Source organism: Arvicola amphibius, chromosome 9, assembly GCF_903992535.2.
Source record: "Arvicola amphibius chromosome 9, mArvAmp1.2, whole genome shotgun sequence".
NCBI classification, from domain to species: Eukaryota; Metazoa; Chordata; class Mammalia; order Rodentia; family Cricetidae; genus Arvicola; species Arvicola amphibius.
The window spans coordinates 61,554,083-61,564,349 of record NC_052055.2 but is presented as its reverse complement, the minus strand read 5'-3'; the positions used below and the strand labels follow the sequence as shown (position 1 = coordinate 61,564,349).

Below are 10,267 nucleotides of genomic sequence, written 5' to 3'. Positions count from 1 at the left end.
ACCACTGCTTAGCTTGTTTTTATAGTCATGGCAGCAGTGTGGCCAAGCTATTCTGGGCCCCACATACAGAAGGGAAGAAAAAGTTAAAATCCCCACGGCAAAAGTTCGATAAAGAGAAACAGGTTGCCAGGTAGTGATGGCGCAGGCCTTTAATCCCAGCACTTGGGAGACAGAGGCAGGTGGATCTCAGTGAGTTCAAGGTCAACTTGGTCTATAAAGCATGTTCCAGGACATCCAGGACTATTATACAGAGAAACTCTGTCTCAAAAAACAAACAACACCCCCCCCCCAAAAAAAAGAGAGAGAGGAAATAGGTTAACTTAAGTTTTAATGAGCTAATCAGAAACCAGCCTAAACTAAGGTCGAGCATTCAAAATTAAGTTTCTGGGGGCTGGAGAGATGACTCAGTGGATAAGAGCATTGCCTGCTCTTCCAAAAGTCCTGAGTTCAATTCCCAGCAACCACATGGTGGCTCACAACCATCTGTAATGGGGTATGGTGCCCTCTTCTGGCCTGCAGACATACGCACAGACAGAATATTGTATACATAATAAATATATAAATATTAAAAAAATTAAGTTTCTGTGTCTTGATTTGGTTGATGGCCCAAAAGAAAAACAAAGTATCTCTATCCTTAGCTTTTCTGAATCTCTACCCAACTACAACCAACTTGCACCCTCCCTGTAAGAGACAAACGAATGAAAGGCACATGGCACACATCTGTAATCCTGACAGAGGGAGGCTGGAGGATTGGTTGTGAGAGGCCTGGCCTCTCACCTGGGTACCCAGTCCTTTTCAGAGACAAGCCCCACCCACCCACCCCCCACTCCACAGGATCTCTACCTCCTCCAGCCTGCGGGCTCTTTCAGTCCCTCTTCTGAAGAAGTGGCTCTCTCTCCCTTTCTCTCTCTCTTCTCTCCCCTCTCTCTCTTTCTCTCCATTCTCCTGTCCCCTTTCCCTTTCATAACTCACTAAATAAATTCTGTACCCAAACTCTCTCTCTACATGGTGCATCTGTCTGTCTCTCACCTGCTGTGGTCTCTCCAAGGGGACCCATCGAGTTCTCTGGGGACTAGACCTGCCCCCCCCCCACACCATGTGCTTAAAAGAATAACAGGATCTGAAATTCTGTCATCCTTAGCCATATAGTCATATACAGGAGGCTCTCTATCAAAACAAAATAGCCCCTCCCCAAATACCCCGCTGATGTCATGTGGTTGTCTATGCCTTTAATCCCAGAAGGTGAATCTCTGAGTTTGAAGCCAGACTGGCCTACATAGTCCTAGGACAGTCAGAGCTAAATAATAAATGTGTATCAAAATGAACAACAAAACAACTGGGTGCCACATGCCTTTTCTTTTTTAACAAACTATATTTATTTGTTTTTTGTCCTTTGAAACAGGGTTTCACCTTAGCTTTCAAGCCTGTCCTGGAACTCCCTCTGTAGACCAGGATGGCCTCAGACTTACAGAGATCTGCCTGCCTCTGCCTCCCAAGTGCTGGGATTAAAGGTGTGCGCCAGAACTGACAGGCATTTTTTTTTTAATGTGCATTGGTGTTTTGCCTGTATGCACATCTGTGTTAAGATGTTTGGTCTCCTGGAACAGGATTTACAGTCCTGCTATTTGCTGCCATGTGGGTGCTGGGAGTTGAACCCGGGTCCTCTGGAAGAACAGCCAGTGCTCTTAACCACTGAGCCCTCTCCCCAGCCCCAGGTGACTCATACCTTTAATATCAGCATTAAGGAGGTAGATGCATGCTGATCTGAGAGATCTCTGAGACCAGCCAGGGCTGGTGAAACCTTATAAATCTCAGAGGAGCAGCAGCTAGAGAGGAGGAGTGATCTGTCACCAGGGAGGTTTCTTGATTTCCCATCTGTTCTTGAGAGTCAGGCTAGTGTTCTGCCCCAGCTGCCCAATTTTGCTCTCTCTTGGCTCTGGCTGTCCTAAATACTAGACACTGTGCAGTAGGGCACATCAGAGGTCCCGATCTGGCCCTTTGTAACCTAATAACTCCTGCAGCACTGTCCAGTATTTGTGAATCCCTAAGGTCTCCTTTTGAGGCAAGAAAGGCCCAGCGAGTGGTTCAAGGGGTGAGGGGGTAGGGCGGAGATAGCTGTGGTGATATCGATGGGTGTGTTGGCTCTCGAAGACTCAGCCCTGTGGTTCCTGTGTCGCCATGAATGCCCATGGGTGTATGACTGTGGCATGTGGTGTATGCCTATGTCAGTGTGTGTGTGTGTCAGGACAGGGGCTCCCTGTGGTGTGCAAATGTATTGGGAGGGGATAATGGTGAGAGTCTGGCTCCTTTGCCTCCACCCCCATCGCTGCTCCCATCTGGCCTTGATCAGCGGGTCCCTGGGGAGGGAGACGCGGTTTCGGATACAGGAAAATGTTCCAGGAAGCGGCCACTGTGCTGAACCCTGCTCGGGCTCCCCCAGCGGAAATTGTCCGGGAGGGAGGAGGAGAGGGAGTGTTGAGATAGGATTAAGAATGGAGGAGGGTGGCTCTTGGCTCCCCTTTGGATAGGATAAAACTGGGTAAGTGGATGGGAGGCTCGGGTCAGCTAGCAGGATCCTACCTCAATCATTTAGTGAAGAACTGGGAACGAGGAAAAATGGGTAACCTTCACTATTTATTCTTTCGAGATCCTTTTTTATAGCTCTATTATCATGAACACATACTGGGAACCCGGATACCAGTGTCTTGCCTGAAAATGACTTGGCTGGGCGAGGGGGCAAAAGAGTCAACCCCTCTCCTCTCCACTCTGAAGGGGGCTTTGAAGCTCCTGTCCAGGACTGGGAGGGATGCCTAATTGGGATAATGGAGGTTAATGGGGCGCTTGGAGGGGGTGGCCACGCTCCTAGATCAAAGAGGCCAGCTCTCCCCCACACACACACAGCTGGAGGGGTAGGGATGGGGCTTAGAGCCAGCCAGCAGGGGGTGCTCTGGCCTCGGAATGATTGTACTGTGTCTCAGGCTCCTTGGATCTACTTTGCCGGCCGAGAGCGCTTCTGAGGAAAGTAGGATGAGACAATCTGGAGTCCTGAGCTTCTGAGTCCTCTTTCTCCGGTGTTGGGGAAGAGAGAGAGACAGGCAGTCAGCCTCGGGATAACTCTATGTCAACACCTTCAGATTGTTGTTGCAGGGTCACAAAGCGCTAGCTTTAGATCCAGTTGGGATAAAGCCAAGGCTGAAAGGCTAAGACCCCTGTGATGAGTTTATAAGGGAGGCTGAGAAAGACCCGGCTGGGCATCTGGAGGTGCTGGCTAGGACAGAGGGAAAGGGGCACCGGTACTCCCCCGCCCCCCTCCCTGGGTTGGCCCTCCCTCTCGGGCTCTAATCGGCGCGGCGGCCGCAGCGGGCAGAGTCAGCGCCGCCAGTCTCCGGGACGCGACTCCCAGCAATTGCGGTCAGGACCGCAGATATGCAGCTGCCTCCTGCCCGGGCGCCTGGCCGGGCCTGCCCCGCTTGCGCCCCGCCCCCAGCCGTCCCGCCCCTCGCCAGCCCGCGGAACCCGGACACTGAGGCATGTAAGAGGTCCCTGGAGGCCAGCGTCAGCGATGGGAGATGCCCCAATCCAGACCTCACTGCTTTGTCCCTCTGGCTCCAACTAGCAGCCTTAGCTGGAGGCTGAGACTCACTCTTACACTTTCATTGTATGTACATCTTGCTTTGAGCTTCCACGTGAAAAATTCGAACGGTGCTTTGAAATCCAGAGGGATAACCGGTTTACTGAGGCTGGTGGAGACAGGAGTGTGGCAGACTCCTAGGGACTCTCATTAACAGTGGTAGTGGGGAAAGTTTCTAAGCAGAGGAGAAAAGGCAGGAACGGGAGAAGCAGGAATAATCGTCAAAGGGTCGGGAAATAGTTCTTTAGGAGTCCTGTCGAGTTCAGGGGATTCCTGCTAGAATGCTGAGGGAAGGCCTTCAGATAGGGCTCTAGCCCCCTCCCTCACTCTATCCACCAGAGCCGCTGGCTGTCCAGGGCCGTTCTCAGAATTGAATTCAGAATTAAAACCTGCGTGCCTGCTCGTTCCTCCTGACCAATCAGGCTGGCTCTCCTTTCCACGTTACCCCCCCCCCCCACACACACACACACTTTGATGCAACCACTCTGTTGCCTCAAACACAATTGGTTTGCTCATTTCCAGCTTGTCCTCCACCAAGGGCTAGAGGTGTCGTCCAGTGGTTGTCAAAGGTGCAGTTCAGTAGTACGGTGCTTGCCTAGTTTGTGCAAGACCCTGGGCTTGAGCTCTTGCTCAGGTAGGCGGCTCGCACATTTTTAGGTTTTGCGGATTTTTAAAAATTATTTTTATTTGGGGTGGTTGTATTGTACCACAGCGCCTGTGTGGAGGTCAGAGAACAGCTTTCAGGAGTTCATGGGTCAAAGGGAAGATACCTGGTTTGATGGCAGGTACCTTTACCCACTGAGCCCTGTTTCTAATTGTAACAACCCTGGAAGTTGAGTGTCTTGATTCCTCTTTCTACAGAAGAGGCACATTAGACATCATAGGTTAAACAGTTTGCTCAGGCTTGCACCACACTAAACAGCTGATTGACCCAGAATGTCTGGCTCTAGACCCTACTTCATTCTCATCCCTGCAGGCAGAGTCATCTTTCTAATAGACAGACATTTCTCTAGGTTGTCCTTGGAATCGAGTTCAGATACCTTGCAGGGCTGATGAAACATTTTTCACCATAGCCCCACGCCCACCCCCACTTTTTGCTCTCCAGTCCTGGGAATTTGCACTTGTGAAACAGCTACCAGGGATCTACAGCGAGTACCCACCACCACCCTTTGTCTGCCTAGGGCTCACACTGGAGTCTGGTGACCCTCCTGCCAGTGTCTGGAGTAGCTGGGAATAAGGGTTTGTGCCACCAGTCCTAACTCTGCCTCCTTGCTGCATCTGTTCACATCAGCATCACAGTGGCGACCCTGGGACTCTGTGCATTTGCAATCTTTCTACTTTGTTGATGTTGTTTATGGGATAAAAGTTTGTTGATGTTGTTTGTGGCCTGGAATCAAAAACCATACTCTTGACTCTGCTTCCCATCCCAAATGTTGAGATTACCAATGTATCCCACCGTGCTCAGCCAGACCAGTCCTTATTTTTATTTAGCCTTCCTTTCTCTATCATCACCTACTTCCTTTTTTTTTTTTCTTCTTTCCTTTGGTAGAATTTTTTTTTGTCTTGTTTTGTTTTGTTTTTCAAGACAGGGTTTCTCTGTGGCTTTGGAGCCTGTCCTGGAACTAGCTCTTGTAGACGAGGCTGGCCTCGAGCTCACAGAGATCCACCTGCCTCTACCTCCTGAGTGTTGGGTTTAAGGCACGCTCCACCACTGCCCAGCTTCCTTGATAGAATCTTACCACATAGCTCAGGCCGGTTTTAAAGTCATAGCACTCCTACTTCAACCTCCCAAGTGCTAGGATTACAGATCTGAGCCACCACATCCAGCCTTTTTTGGTTTCTTTATACAGTCATCTTTTCTTTCAGCTGCCTTCCTTGATTCCCCCAACACTGACTTAGATTAACCCTGTCTCCTATAGCATCCCGTACCAGTGGTTCCTTTTCTTTTGTTAGTTACTGGTTAGTTTGTGAGACAAAGAGCTGGACCTGCCGTGTTTATGGTTGCAGGATTAAGCCTAGGTCTTGTGGCTCTGTACACGGTATATGCCCTTTCAACATCTGGTGAATGTTGAGCCCTGCAGACTCACTCCAGATTTCATATATCTGTGATTCCCAACAATCAGAGCAGGGCTATGCTTGTTCAGCAAGCAGGAGATCCCGGGTTTAATCCCTTGCCACACCACAAATAAAACAGAGAGAGAAAGGTAAAAACTGGGATGTAGCTCAGTTGATGAAGTGGCATGCACGAAGCTCAGGGTATGATCCCTAACATTGCGCAGACTGGACACCATGGTACACATCTGGAATTCCAGCACTTTGAAGGTAGAAACAGGAGCATCAGGAGTTCAAGTTCCAGAAACCCAGACCGGCTTGAAACTCCCGTATTGAGTAGTCCAGGCTGGCCTTAATATAAAATAATCTTAAATTACCTCAATCTCCAGAGCGCCTGCGTTGTATTCAGAATTTAATTTTCTTAAGATTTACTTAATTTAATTTGATTTTTTAAATTTGTTTTGTTTTTTTGAGACAGGATTTCTCTGTGTAACAGCTCTGGCTGTCCTCTGCAGACTAGGCTGGCCTCTAACTCATAGAAATCCTCCTGCCTTTGCCTCCTGAGTGCTAGGATTAAAGATATGTGCCACCACCACCCGGTTTATTTTTATTTTGTAAGTATGGGTGTTTTGCCTGCATGTATATCTGTGTGCCATGTGCATTCAGTGCTGAAGAGGCCAGAAGCTCAGATCCACTTGAAACTGGAATTAGAGATGGTTATGAGCTTCTAGATGCTGGGAATCAAACTTGGGCCCTTCAAAAGAGCTGTCAATGCTCCTAACTGCTAAGCCATTCCTCCAGCCCTGTGTTCAGGATTTCAGAGTGTCATTTCTTAGTTGGGCATGGTGGTATACTTCTTTGATCCCAGCCCTTGGGAGGCAGAGGCAGGTAGATCTCTGTGAGTTTAAGGTCAGCCTGATCAACCAACGTAGTGAGTTCCAGTACAGCCATACCTACGCAGAGAGACCCTGTCTCAAAACCCAAGCCCAAACAAAAATGTAGATACACGTGTTTTTATTTACTGTTTGTATGTGTGTGGGTGAATGTCACAACAAGGACAATTGGCAGGAATCTTCTGTTATGTAGGTCTTGGGATTGAGTTTAAATTAGTAGGTTTGACAGGAATTGCTTTAGCTCACTGAGCCATCTAACCAGCCCTCTCAAAAGAAAGATTTATTTTATTTTTAATTCTGTGTATGTGTCTGTGTGTCTGTGAGTGAACATGAGTGCAGGTCACAGACATCAGGTCTGGATCTGGATTTATAAATAGTTGTGAACTACCTGACATAGCTATGAAGAACCAAACTCAGGTTCTCTGAAAGAGTCGTGGAAGCTCTTAACCACTGCCTCTCCAGCCCTAAAGATGCTAATAGATTTCACGTAGGATTCCAGGGCATACTTTTCCTCTGCAAAGAAAAATATGGAATACTTCGTGAATTTGTGTGTCATCTTGCACAGGGGCCATGCTGATCTTTGTGCTGTTCTAGTTTTTAATATGTGTGCTGCTGAAGGGAGCACTCTAGGGTCATTTTAATACAAGGGCCTTTCCTGGGGACCCACAGGGTCTTAGTTCAATGCTTACCTGAACATGATAGACACCCAAGCAGGGAAGGCTCCTGTGTTCCAGGGCTCCACCTGCTGTCCTGCCTCTCTTTCCCCACGGTCCTCACTTTCTCTTCTCATAGGCCTTCTTTCAGGTTCTGATCTGTCTCCCCTGAAACTCCCGATTCATTTCAGGGCTCAAATGTCAACCAAGGAAACTGAGGTTCAAAGAAGAGGGGGAACCAAGACTAAAGCCTTGCACTGTTAAAAGGCAGAATTGCAGCTGGGTGGTAGTGGCGTGGGCCTTTAATCCCAGCACTCGGGAGGCAGAGGCAGGGGGATCTGTGAGTTCGAGGCCAGCCTGGTCTGCGGAGTGAAACAGGAATACACATGTGTATGCATATGTGTATGCATACTTGTTGGGGTGGGGTCTCCTTTTCCAACTTGTCTTGGATAGAGCTTGCAGCATTTGCTCTCTTGTGCCGTCAGCTTTGCCTTTGAGTTCCAGACTTCTCTGGGCAGCAGATGTTGCTCTTGGAAGGTTCCATCAGATTAGCAGCTATCCCTCCAAACTCCTGTCTGTGTCCCTTCCATTATCTACCATATATCTGCCTTTGTTTTGTGTGTTTTTCTCTTCTTTATGAGGAAGGGGCATGTGCCATGGCACCTATGTGGAGGTCGTTGGACAGCTTGCAGGTGTCAGTTCTTTCCATTCATCATATGGGTTATGGTGTTCAAACTCACGAGTATCGGGGTTGGTAGCTGATGGAGGATTCTCATTGGCTAATAAACAAACTGCCTTCCCACAGCTCCTTACTACAGGTAGCAATTGTCCTTCCCCATTGAACTATCTGGTTTATCTCTGTTTTGGGTTTTCCGGTAGATGCCACGTTGCCTCATATTGTACCAGAACTCAGTATGGAGCCTAGGCTGATCTAGAACTTATGGCAATCCTCCTGCCTCAGCTTCCTGAGTGCTGGGATTACAAATGTGTGCCTGTCATTTTTTTTCTTTCTGAGGTGTGGTTTCACAGTGTCATCAAGGCTGCCCTCAGCCTCCTGGTGCCAGAAACGATAGTCTCCCACCCTGTGTCTTCCTGTTTTCTGATTTCTGGGTGCCTTCTCTTTCCTATCCCCTATAGACTGTCTGTCACTGGAGCTCACCACTGAAGAGGAGGGCTGGGCCTGGGTGACGGGCAGTGGCCAGACTAGGGGCCCGGGACATGAGCGCAACTTTCCAAGCTTCTCTTCCAGGCCCCTGTGGTTGGGGAGCTCCACGCAGGGAGAGATGAGTCAGCAGGGCCACAGAGCAGGGGGGCAGTGGGTGGGGGTAGAGATGCCTGGGGTTCCCCAGGGCCAAGGAGTCTGCTAAGGCCATCTGGGTATCTGGACTCCTGTGGGTGTAGGCAGTAAAGGATCAAAGGTCCCTGGTGGTTCCTACCCTAGGAGGAGGCAGAGAGAGCAATGTATAGGGTTGGCCACATCCTGCCTATTCTTAGACTTGTTTGTTCACTTTTTGAGACAGTGCTTCATGTAGCCCAGGCTAACCTTGAATTTGCTGTGTAGCTGAGGATAACTTCAAACTTCTGATTCTTCTGCCTCTACCTCTCAAGTGATGGGACCGTGACATTTGCCTGTGTGGGGCTGCTATGTGGATATGAGTCTATCATATCTATATCTATACCACAAGACATATCAAGGTCACTGAATCTGTATGTGCGTGTGTATACCTGTGCGTGTTTGTGCTGGTATGAATGAGAATCAGGGAGCCTTAGCGTAAGCATGGTATGTATAGGACGCCTATGAATCAGTGTGCTTTAGTGTGGATGTCTGCACACTACATAATGTGAATGGGTTCTGTGTTCTCTAGTGTGCTAGTATGTGTACCTGACTGTGTGTTATTCATCAGGCTTGTGAGGTTATGTGTCAGTTTAAAGGGTTCCATTTTCTCCTTTCTGGCGAGTCCCTCTAAGTAGTCCAATCTGTAACAGTTCCGTGGGAAGTGCCTAGGAGTCCCCTTGATAGAGATTTCAGAGAGAAATCCTGAGCAGGTGAGCACAGGCAGAATTAGCTTTTCCACCCCTCAAGGAACAGGGAGTAAAACCTTCCATTCTCTCCAAGTCTCATTCTCCCTCCACCTTTCCAAAAGATGCAAAATCATTAGAACTGAAGGCAGGTTCCAAATTTAACCCCTCTAGTCTAGGAAAGCCCACCCTGAACCTCTCACGCGGGAGGGAGGGAGGGAAGGGAGTGGTCCTTGCGGTTCAGCCCAGTGCTGGCTTTGGGAGATCAGAAAGGCGTCGAGGGACGTCCATCTCAGAGCTCAGTGTCTGGGTGGCCATGGGCGGAGGCTAAGGGGCCCCCAGGGTGGTGGGGGTGGTGGATAGAAACCAGATGCCTAGGGGGTTTATACTGGAAGGGCCAGAGCCGCAGCCTTTACCCGCCGCTGCCACATGGCGCCTCTGCCTGGGCTGCCCCACCCCCTGGGAGGTTGGGCGGAGGGAGGCCTGTGACGGTGGAGGTAGATCCTTGGAAAGGGATTCCAGTTGCTGCCCCCAGCCGCTGAGGGTTCTGGAGGGGTGGGTGGGGAACAGGACCCAGGAATACCAGATCCACAGCTGGCTTGCAATGCTGTCTTAACTGGAGTGGGGGAAAAAAGTCGGAAATCAGAGCCTGAGGGCTGTGGGTTAAGGTGGTATCTCAGAGCTTCAGGTGTCCCTCACCTGTCCAGGAGGTTTGTTGGTGTGCAGTGGCTGCCCACCTGGGTTCCTACCTCAGGCTCTGGCTCTAACATCTTCCTGGGATCCTGCTCCTCCTGTTTCTTTTCCTACCATTGTTTGGCTTTGAGTGCGTCTGCCCCTTCCCACAGGGAGTGGAAAGGCTGACCCTTGGCATCTACCTGCCCGCGGGTCTCTACCTTCTCCTTTTCATCCATCCTTTACCCGTTCATTCTCTTTATTGTCCAATCAGGGTTGGATCCAACTCCCTCTCTCGTTTCTTTGTTCCTAGAATCTAGATTTCCCTGCTGCCTCAGTTTCTTGTT

General features: G+C 49.5%; 1 non-coding gene across 1 annotated transcript; it reads right to left on the bottom strand.

The window, feature by feature from the left end:
• Window positions 1-7,097: 7,097 nt before the first annotated feature.
• Window positions 7,098-7,201, bottom strand: LOC119824170. The gene has a single exon (XR_005287090.1). It is a non-coding gene; the product is annotated as a U6 spliceosomal RNA (small nuclear RNA).
• Window positions 7,202-10,267: the final 3,066 nt, after the last annotated feature.